Raw genomic sequence first — 8,837 nt, forward strand, 5'->3', positions numbered from 1 at the left:
TTGTGATTTTGATTTTCCTCTGATTTACAAAGGATTTGTGCCATTCGACACCTTTTACCTCTTATCACTACAACAAAACCAGCGATTTGCGCCAGATTTAGCGCCATATTTTAGTGCATTTTTTTTGTAATTGTGATGAGCAACCTGGCGCAAAATCTGGCTCTATTGTACAATTTTTAAAGCGTCCTTTTTTGCACCTGATTTTTCATCCTTTTTCACGCTAGATTTTGCGTCATTTTTTACACCAAACTATGCATCATTTTTTGCGTCAAATTTTGAACCAAGATTTGCATCTTATTTTATGACAGGTTTTGCTTCTAGTTTTGTGTCATTTTTTGCATCTATTTTTCATTCTCTTTTGCTTCCTATTTTGTGTCATTCTTTTCTTCCATTTTTGCACCATCATTTGCATCAAGTTTACAATGTATTTTGAATCCAATTTAACGTCTTTTTATGCATCCATTTTGTGTCAGTTTTTGCATGTAGTCTTACGCCAGGTTTTGTATCTAGTCTTACACTAGTTTTTGCTTCTATTTTTTCACCAACTTTGGTGCCTATCTTTGCACCATGTGTTGAATTTGATTTAGCACCAAATTTTTCATCCATTTTTGTGCCCATTTTTGCATCTTTTTTTGGACCATTTTTTACATCCACATTTACGTTTGATTTGTCTCCATTTTTCCCATCTCATTTTGCACCATATTTTGCGTCATTTGTTTCATCCAATTTTGCATCATTTTTAACATCATCTCTTGCATCTAATGTTACATCATTTTGAGCATCCAAATTTGCATTTATATTTGCATCTTATGTTGAGTCATGTGTTGTGTCCACCTTTGCATCTTATTTTGTGTCTAATGGTACATTCAATTTAGAGCCATTTTTTACGTCTACTTTTGTATTTGTTTTTGCACCAAGTTTTGCATCCAATTTTAAGCTATTTTATGCCCCTTTTTGCACCATTTTTTTGTGTCTACTTGTGTCCAATGTTGCACCATTATTTACACCGACTTTTTCATCCAATTTTGCATTTTTTTGGTGTCTAGTTTTACATCGTTTTCACCATCCAAATTTGCATCTTTTTTTGCCTCATTTTGTGTCCACATTTGCATATAATTTTGTGTCTGAGTTCGAGCCTAAATTTGCATGTGATTAGGAATCATTTTTTACATCCAATATGGCATCCTTGGTTTCACCTTTTTTCAGCCCCATTTTACATCTTGTTTTATGTCTTTTCTTACATCTTTTTTTTTTCCTTTTTTGCATCCCAAATTTACACCATTATTTGCATCATCATTTGGCATATTAATTTGTAACGTTTTTTGCTTCTTTTTAACGCTCAACTTTGCATCTTATTTTACATCTAGTTGTTGTCTTTTTTTGCATCTAATTTGGTGCCCATTTATGTGTCCTTGTTTTTGCCCAATTTGATATCCTTTTGTATGCCATGTTTTGTTCCCTTCTTTGTGTCAACTATTGCACAATTTTTCACTTCTAATTTAAAACACTTTGTATGTCAATTGTTTGAATTTTGTATTAATTCCTAGTTTAACATCCAATTTTACTTTCAATTTTGCATCCATGGTTACATCCGCATTTGACTTCTTATATAGAGTATATTTTTCTTTACATATATGACCCCATTTATAGATTCATAGTGAAATATATGATAGTTTCTAAATATCATTAAAGCAGATATCACAATTCAAAATCATTTGTAAAGAAATTTAAGAGAAATTGACAACATCCATCCAAAAAAATAACAATGTGTCATTAACAATTTTCAAAACATGTATAAAATAGCAACATAATACTAATAAAATCAGTATTATTTTTAATCAAAACAAGTAAAATTCAAATATGATTAACAAATCAAAATATTTCATGAATATCGTTATTCTATGATAAATTAACAACATACATAAATCAAACTCATCGTATGATTACAAAATCAAAATGTCTCATTGATATAGGGTAAATTCACAACACCCATCTAAACATAACAATGTCATTCTACACAATAATTTCTTCATAAAAAGCAATGCATGTGCATCCCTAGCTACCACCACCAAGATCATCCTCATGATCCTCTTGACCATCCTCATTACTCTGATCCACATCATCACCAACACCGCAACTATCATCATCATCTCCTCCTTCACCACCATCATCCTCATCCTCATCCTCATCATCTCCTGATATATGTTGAACATAATTTGTATCATCGTCTTGGCAATCATTACCTATAGCATTCTGACAAAAAAAATCAATATTACATGTTAGTATTAATTACATAACACAACGCATGTTTTTGTTATACAATGCTAACCATAAAATGAGGTAAGATATAATATCTAATAGTACTAAAAAATAAAATGAAGATATGGTTTAAAAGTATATTGGAAATCCAACTAAGATTACATACCATAAAGTTCATCCAAACAACAAATTCAACCCATCTCTTTTGCTGCAGCACCTCCTTTTCCAAATGATTTGGAGGTCTTCCATATTTTAGTTCCTATCAATCAGTAAATAGGGAGAAATTAGATAACAATGACTTTCTTCTAGTACAAAATTTATTAAAAAAATATCACATGTGTAATATACTTACAAAGGTTGTTATCAGTGCTTTTAAACCTTTCTGGCCACTACGATGAGTGACTTTTGTCTTGGTTAACCTCGCCTTGGATGCCTTGTCCTTAAACATAAACCAATTCAATTTATTTTCACACAAATACATGTCTAAGATACTTATAAGTATTAATACATTCTAAATAATGTTTAATGAAAAATTCAATACCTGAATGCTCTCATTGCTGGCTTTTCTTTGTGCATCCAACTTCTCATATGATTTTACAAGTTATTTCCATACTTTAAAAGGTATGTCAATAGGTCTTTGTTTCAGTCTTTGATCTTGAGGCATTTTTTTAATTTTTCTTGTTTGGTTAAAAATTTTGGTTAAAAAAAACCGAACAAGTAATTCACATCAATGGCATGGGGACTCTATGGATATGTGTAAAAAAATGGCTATAAAGAAAACATCCAAAAAACATATGAGCTCTCCCTTTGATGGTCACTTGGGGCATATGGCTGGAAAGGAACAACTCCATTTTCGAAAATCAAGGACAATCCTTTCTCAAAGTCCTTCCTAATATTTGCTCCAAATGTCTTAAAATGAAAAAAAAAATTCAAACGTCATCCTTAAACATCTCCCTTAAATATAACGTTGGACCATAAATTCTTCACTTTTATTGTTATCGGCTCTGGAATGATTTTTCTATATGCAATTATATAATGAAATATGTGTGCACTAATGAAAAAACATTGAGTTTCATTTTTCATAATCACAAATAATGAAAAAAGAATCACACGTAACTAGCATCATTTTGGAAATTTTATATTTATTAAAAATCTTTAATATGTTTTCCTCCCATATCTCATAAAAAGGTGTGAAATTTTTTATATACTCTCCAATAAGCCTAAGGATCACATACCTTTTAAAACTTTGCATTACCATTATATGTTTCTCCTTGAAGATATATAATATGTTTCTTCTTTAACATATATATTATGTTTCGCATTTCTTAATATTTGACAAAATACTAAAGTTGAAAAGAATATAAAATCTCACTTTTTAGAATATTTTATGATATAAGAGATTGATTTAAGTGATGTTTTGGGTTAGGAGAGGTTAGCTTTATATAATAAAAGAATATTAACAATTTTAAAGTCTAAATTTTGACAATTCAACATAATTTGGCTTTACATAATAATAAAAAAGAAATTAAGAATTTTTATTTCATATATCTTATTTATAACATTTTAATGGTTTATTCATAGAGTAATAAAAAGTTCATATTTATAGGCAATTTAAAAATGATAATTTTAAGAGTGTTTACATCTAAAAAGTGTGGGAATAGTTTGAAATATGGTAGCACACAGTGTCCCATCATTGTGAGTTTTTAATACCATGAAAATGATCATTTAAGAGTGTTTACGGCGAGGGAATAGCTTGAGATATGATAGAACACATTATCCCATCATCGAGTTTTTAATACCATGATTGTTCACTAGTGAGAAAAAATCACATGGAGAGAACACAGAAAAATAACCGAATGTAGAGAAAAAAGAAACAAAAAACAAAAACAAAAACAAAATTTGTAAAAAAAATCATAAAACAAATATTATATACTTTTAAATTGGATTTCTTGTTCTATTTGGATCAACTGAGCTAATTTAATTTTCTACAGTTTTGATGAAAGTGGGGGAAAATGGTTGGATAAATGGTTTTTGCCACCTGCTTCCTTCTTGTGATGTACATTTGGAACTATGGAAGTGTTCTGAATTATCAGGAGTTGTATATCTTGTTGGTCACGGAGATGTCAAGGCTAGAAAGGATTCATGGTTTCCTAAGAAACTGGTTATAATCTACTTCTATGCTTTCATGAGGGAAAACTGCAGGGCAGGCCCTGAGAGCCTCAATGTACCTCACACCAATCTATTGCAAGTTAGCATGACATATACTGTCTAACTTGAAGGTTTCCATGAATCAAGCATGCTGAATGTTTTTCAAGGACCAAGTCACAACATCAATATGGTGATGGATAACAAAGATTTCCTTGAAGGTGGCAGAGATGAAGTGAATTTTAATGTGAAGTTAATAATCATAAGTTTTGTTTTCGACCAAGATCTTCATTACTTAGTCCTTGATTTTGTTTGATAGAGAATAATAGCCATTCCTACGATTAATCACTGATATTTAGGAACAAAGACACCATTCTCTTTTCAATGAAGATGATAGGTGGTATTTTATATGCATGGTTAAGCCTAAGATAAGCCATGTTTTCTACATAAGAAAGTTATATTAAGTTATATCCATGAAAATGAAAGGAATATGACATTGCATGTTTCCTCGTATAGCTAACCATCGCTCAATAACATTGGATGCTTCTCCACCTCATTCATTACATCATTGCTTAAGAACCTTGGATGCTTCTCCATTTTTTTTGACATCATGTATTGATTATGTTGTTGTTGGAGGTTTTACACTAAGTTTTTCAACATCGAGCTTACTAGGGCTTGCACCACCGGGGTTATTAGTAAGAATCTCATGAGGTTTACATAGCCATGATTATTAGAATCAAAATAGTAGGATTTGCACTAAAAAACAGTTCATAGAGCTTTCCTGCTGGGGAGAAAATCACAAGTTCAACTTCTGCAGTGCAGAGCACCGAGAGCTCGTAAGCTTTCTTCAGCAATCCACCTACGTTTGGAAAATGTAGCCTGCCTGCTGGCGATGTTCTCAATCCTCTTCCTCTGCATCTTTCCCCTCACTATTCTTGTATGTCCTCTTTCGTTTTTCCCTCCAAACAAACCCTCTCAAATTGAGAAAGAAGAACAACTCACTCGATGAGAATCCGAATCCAATTATCGCTTCTAACAATAACCCAATACGATACCAGAAGTGATTACACAAAACCTCATTGACTCTTCATTTGTTTGGAAAAGAGCCAAGCATATACTTCTGACGAGGGTTTCCGTCTCAAGTCTGGCTCGCAGGATGTCGCTTAGTCAATTGCGAGAAAAGTTTTCCACCTGCCTGTCACATACGGTTTGTCACACTATATATTAAAATCAGGGACAATCCTTTCTCGGAGTGGACAATCCATTTGAATGCATTGATCAATGCTTTGTGCAACACTGGTAGAGTGGACCATGCAAGGAGCTATCTAATGGAGATGAAAAAATTTAAATCCTGATATAGTTTGCTATAGGACATTCATTGGAGGCCTATGCAAGTTGGGTATGGTGGATGAGGCAGTGAATCAACTGGCGATAATGATTAGAAAGGGTCTCTCACCCACATATGCTCTGTACTATTCACTCATCAAAGCTTGCTGCAAATCAAAGAAAGTTCAAGCCGCTGCCCAGATACTGAACAAAATGCTTAGGGAACGTGTTGTTCCAAGTCATGCAAGTTTTATCTATGGCATGCATCATCTTGGGAAGGTAGGAAAAAAAATTGAGGCATAAAACGTTCTTGAAGAAGTGATAGATTGTAAATCCTCTGTACATGTTAAAGTATACACAGAAGTAATGTCTGCTCTATTTCAGACCAGTGAAGTGGAAAAATCATTACAATTAGAAGGCAAAATAATTAGAAGAGGTTGTGAAACTAACTTTTTGACTCTGTAAAACAGTGTTTCTCTAAGGGAAAAATTGATGAGGTATCCAAGATTTTAGAAGGCATAAACCAAAGATATCTGGTACAAGGTATTACATTATGAAAAAATTGAAATGGTTAGATTTATTGTCTTTCCAAGGAGACCACTCTTGCTTGAAGGAATGGAGAGGGCTCTGCTCGTAAGAAAGTACTGAACCAAGACCATTGTCAAAAAATGTTGAACCAAGAGTATTGTTAAAAAGCAATGTTGCTTAGTTGCATGAAAATTTAATTGTCCAAAATTTAATTTTGGACTCTTTGCTGGCAAAATTTCATATAAAGGTATGCCGTTTTGCCTTATAACATGATGATTTTAATGAAAATGGAGGAAGGGAATCAACTTCAGAGAATCAAATGAAGTTAAAAAATATTAGATTATCAATTATAATCCATAGGAAGGGAGGAAAATAAAGGGTATGGTTGTGCTTAGCCTAAATTGCCTCTCATTTGAGAACTTTTCAAAAACTCAACTTTATTTCTGAATCTATAAACACAACTCTAAGTTTACATCTCAATTTACAAGTAAAGATGCGGTTTAAAGCAAATCTAAAAATAAGAATAAGTAAATCCAGAACTAAGAATTTGAAGCATTATTATTGTGGCAGAGCAAGGCAACTAAAATTTGAGTGTGTGGGAACGAAGTGGGATCTAGAACATGGAAAACTCACCAAAAAAAACAGCAAATATTGTGGAAAGCGGAAAAGAGGAAAAAGAGCATGATTCCTTTGTTAATTCTCATACAGAATACAAATTAGATGCATGGTGTGAAGGAAAATGAAATTTACAGGTTTGTGGTTGAAATTTATTGGTGTATCTATACGTGTGGCCCCAAATCATTTGTAGGTATCATACCTGTAATTATGGGTAAGGCCATATTTAATTTGATTTATTTGAAACTAGGTTTGTGGTTAATTCCAACCTAGGAAAACTTGATATATAGGTTCAATAACCTTCTTGTGTTGTATGCCCTCATTGTGTAGGCTCAATAACCCTCTTGCTGTGTGTGCCTTTGTTATGTGGGCCAATAACCCCTCTTGAGAGGATGCCTTATTCGAGTTCAACACAGTGAACATAATTGCTTGTGAGGGAGAAGAAAGGATTGAGAGGTATGAAGTTACAGGAAAATGGAGAGCTAGAGTGACTATGGCAGGATTTAGTGTATATCATCTCAGTGCTAATGTTAAGGACACGGTTAAATCTTTGCTCTGTTAGTCATATTGCAATAGCTATAAGACTAAGGAAGAAGGAGGAGCTATGTATTTACTATTTTGGATGGTTGGACAAAATTCTCATTCCAACATCTACTTGGCATTGAGAGGCAACGACTATAAGAATGTTCTTGTACAAAAATTTGTTATAATTTATCAATACCGTTGTTGAAACTGCATGTGACTTTCATGTGTGTCAGGGAATAGTTCAGAAACCTGACACAATAACTTATTATAGGGGTAAAAGATGAAACTAATTTAAGGAAACAATGGTTTTTACCTGTCCGTTTCAACCAGGGATAAGATAGTTATTCGTTTGTATTTTGCTTCCTTATCCAGGTAGACAGGAAAATGCTAAGGCTTGCTAAAATCAATGATATGCCTGCCTACACAGCGGGTAATTGGATAGAGATAGTTACTATTTAACTTTCAGGAACTTATACTTCACTAGCTAAAAAGTTTTGGATTTTTTTTTTTTATGACCTTGAGTACAGAGTCTCATAATCAACTAGAAGAAAAATCAAGTCTATCTTTCAATTGCTTGAACCAGGAATATATCACAGATATTTCAGTAATAAAAGAAATAATTCCAGTCTATAGAAAGGTAGCATAGTAATAACATACTTGAGTTTTCGGGGTGCTTCAAACAATCTCGTCCTAAAGATAGGATTCCAGGTTGTTTGCAGATTTTAATTGGTGAGGTTGGCTCTAATTTTGGAACTTTGTTGGCTCTATTGCAGGTATCATTTTGCCCCAAATCTTCACCAAGCCTTTTTCATGGACTCACTAAAGGACTCTCATTTTCTGCATCCTTCATATGAGTAAACCTTCGACCCAGCACTGGTTTTCAATACAAACTTTCAAAGAGAGAAACTGGCAGTTTGGAGCAGGTTATAAGACCTCCTTCTATAATGAACAGAGATGACCCCGGAATGTGGCAAAAGTTCTCCCCTTCAGCCGGTGCTAAAGAAAACAAAGAGCTTCTCTCTGAAATCTCTAACGGCGTGCTTGGATGGCCTAATCTGACCAAAACTACAAAAATGTACCATGAGTTTTCCTCTACATTGTTATATTGTGAAGGATAGTGTTTCACTCAATTACTAACCATTCCAATATCCCCTGCTTCCTGATCCATTAGTTTTGACTTCTCTAGACACTAAAGAGCATTAACGATTCTATTCCATTACACAAAGATGAGCTGGAAGGAAAAACCCTTCGGAGCACAGTATTTCATGTTGAGGTATCAAATTCTTCGTTCCATGGAAATGGAAACCGCATGGAGATATCTACGAACCACTTGAACATCAAAAATGTTCAGTCTCAAAACTCTGAAGTAAATTTGTAAAGAATGTAGCATTAGCTTTCTTGGCTTAGTGAAATCCCTAATTTTCTATCCTATTTGCCTG

General features: G+C 33.4%; 1 long non-coding RNA gene across 1 annotated transcript; it reads right to left on the reverse strand.

The window, feature by feature from the left end:
• Window positions 1-2,430: 2,430 nt before the first annotated feature.
• Window positions 2,431-8,190, reverse strand: LOC149200819 (uncharacterized). Its single transcript, XR_016253384.1, has 3 exons — window positions 8,056-8,190; window positions 2,612-2,698; window positions 2,431-2,518 (listed from the first exon to the last, which is right to left on the reverse strand). It is a non-coding gene; the product is annotated as an uncharacterized LOC149200819 (long non-coding RNA).
• Window positions 8,191-8,837: the final 647 nt, after the last annotated feature.

This window comes from Pinus tabuliformis, chromosome 2_1, assembly GCF_031772625.1.
Source record: "Pinus tabuliformis cultivar Carrire ecotype Pingquan chromosome 2_1, CPIR1, whole genome shotgun sequence".
NCBI lineage: Eukaryota > Viridiplantae > Streptophyta > Pinopsida > Pinales > Pinaceae > Pinus > Pinus tabuliformis.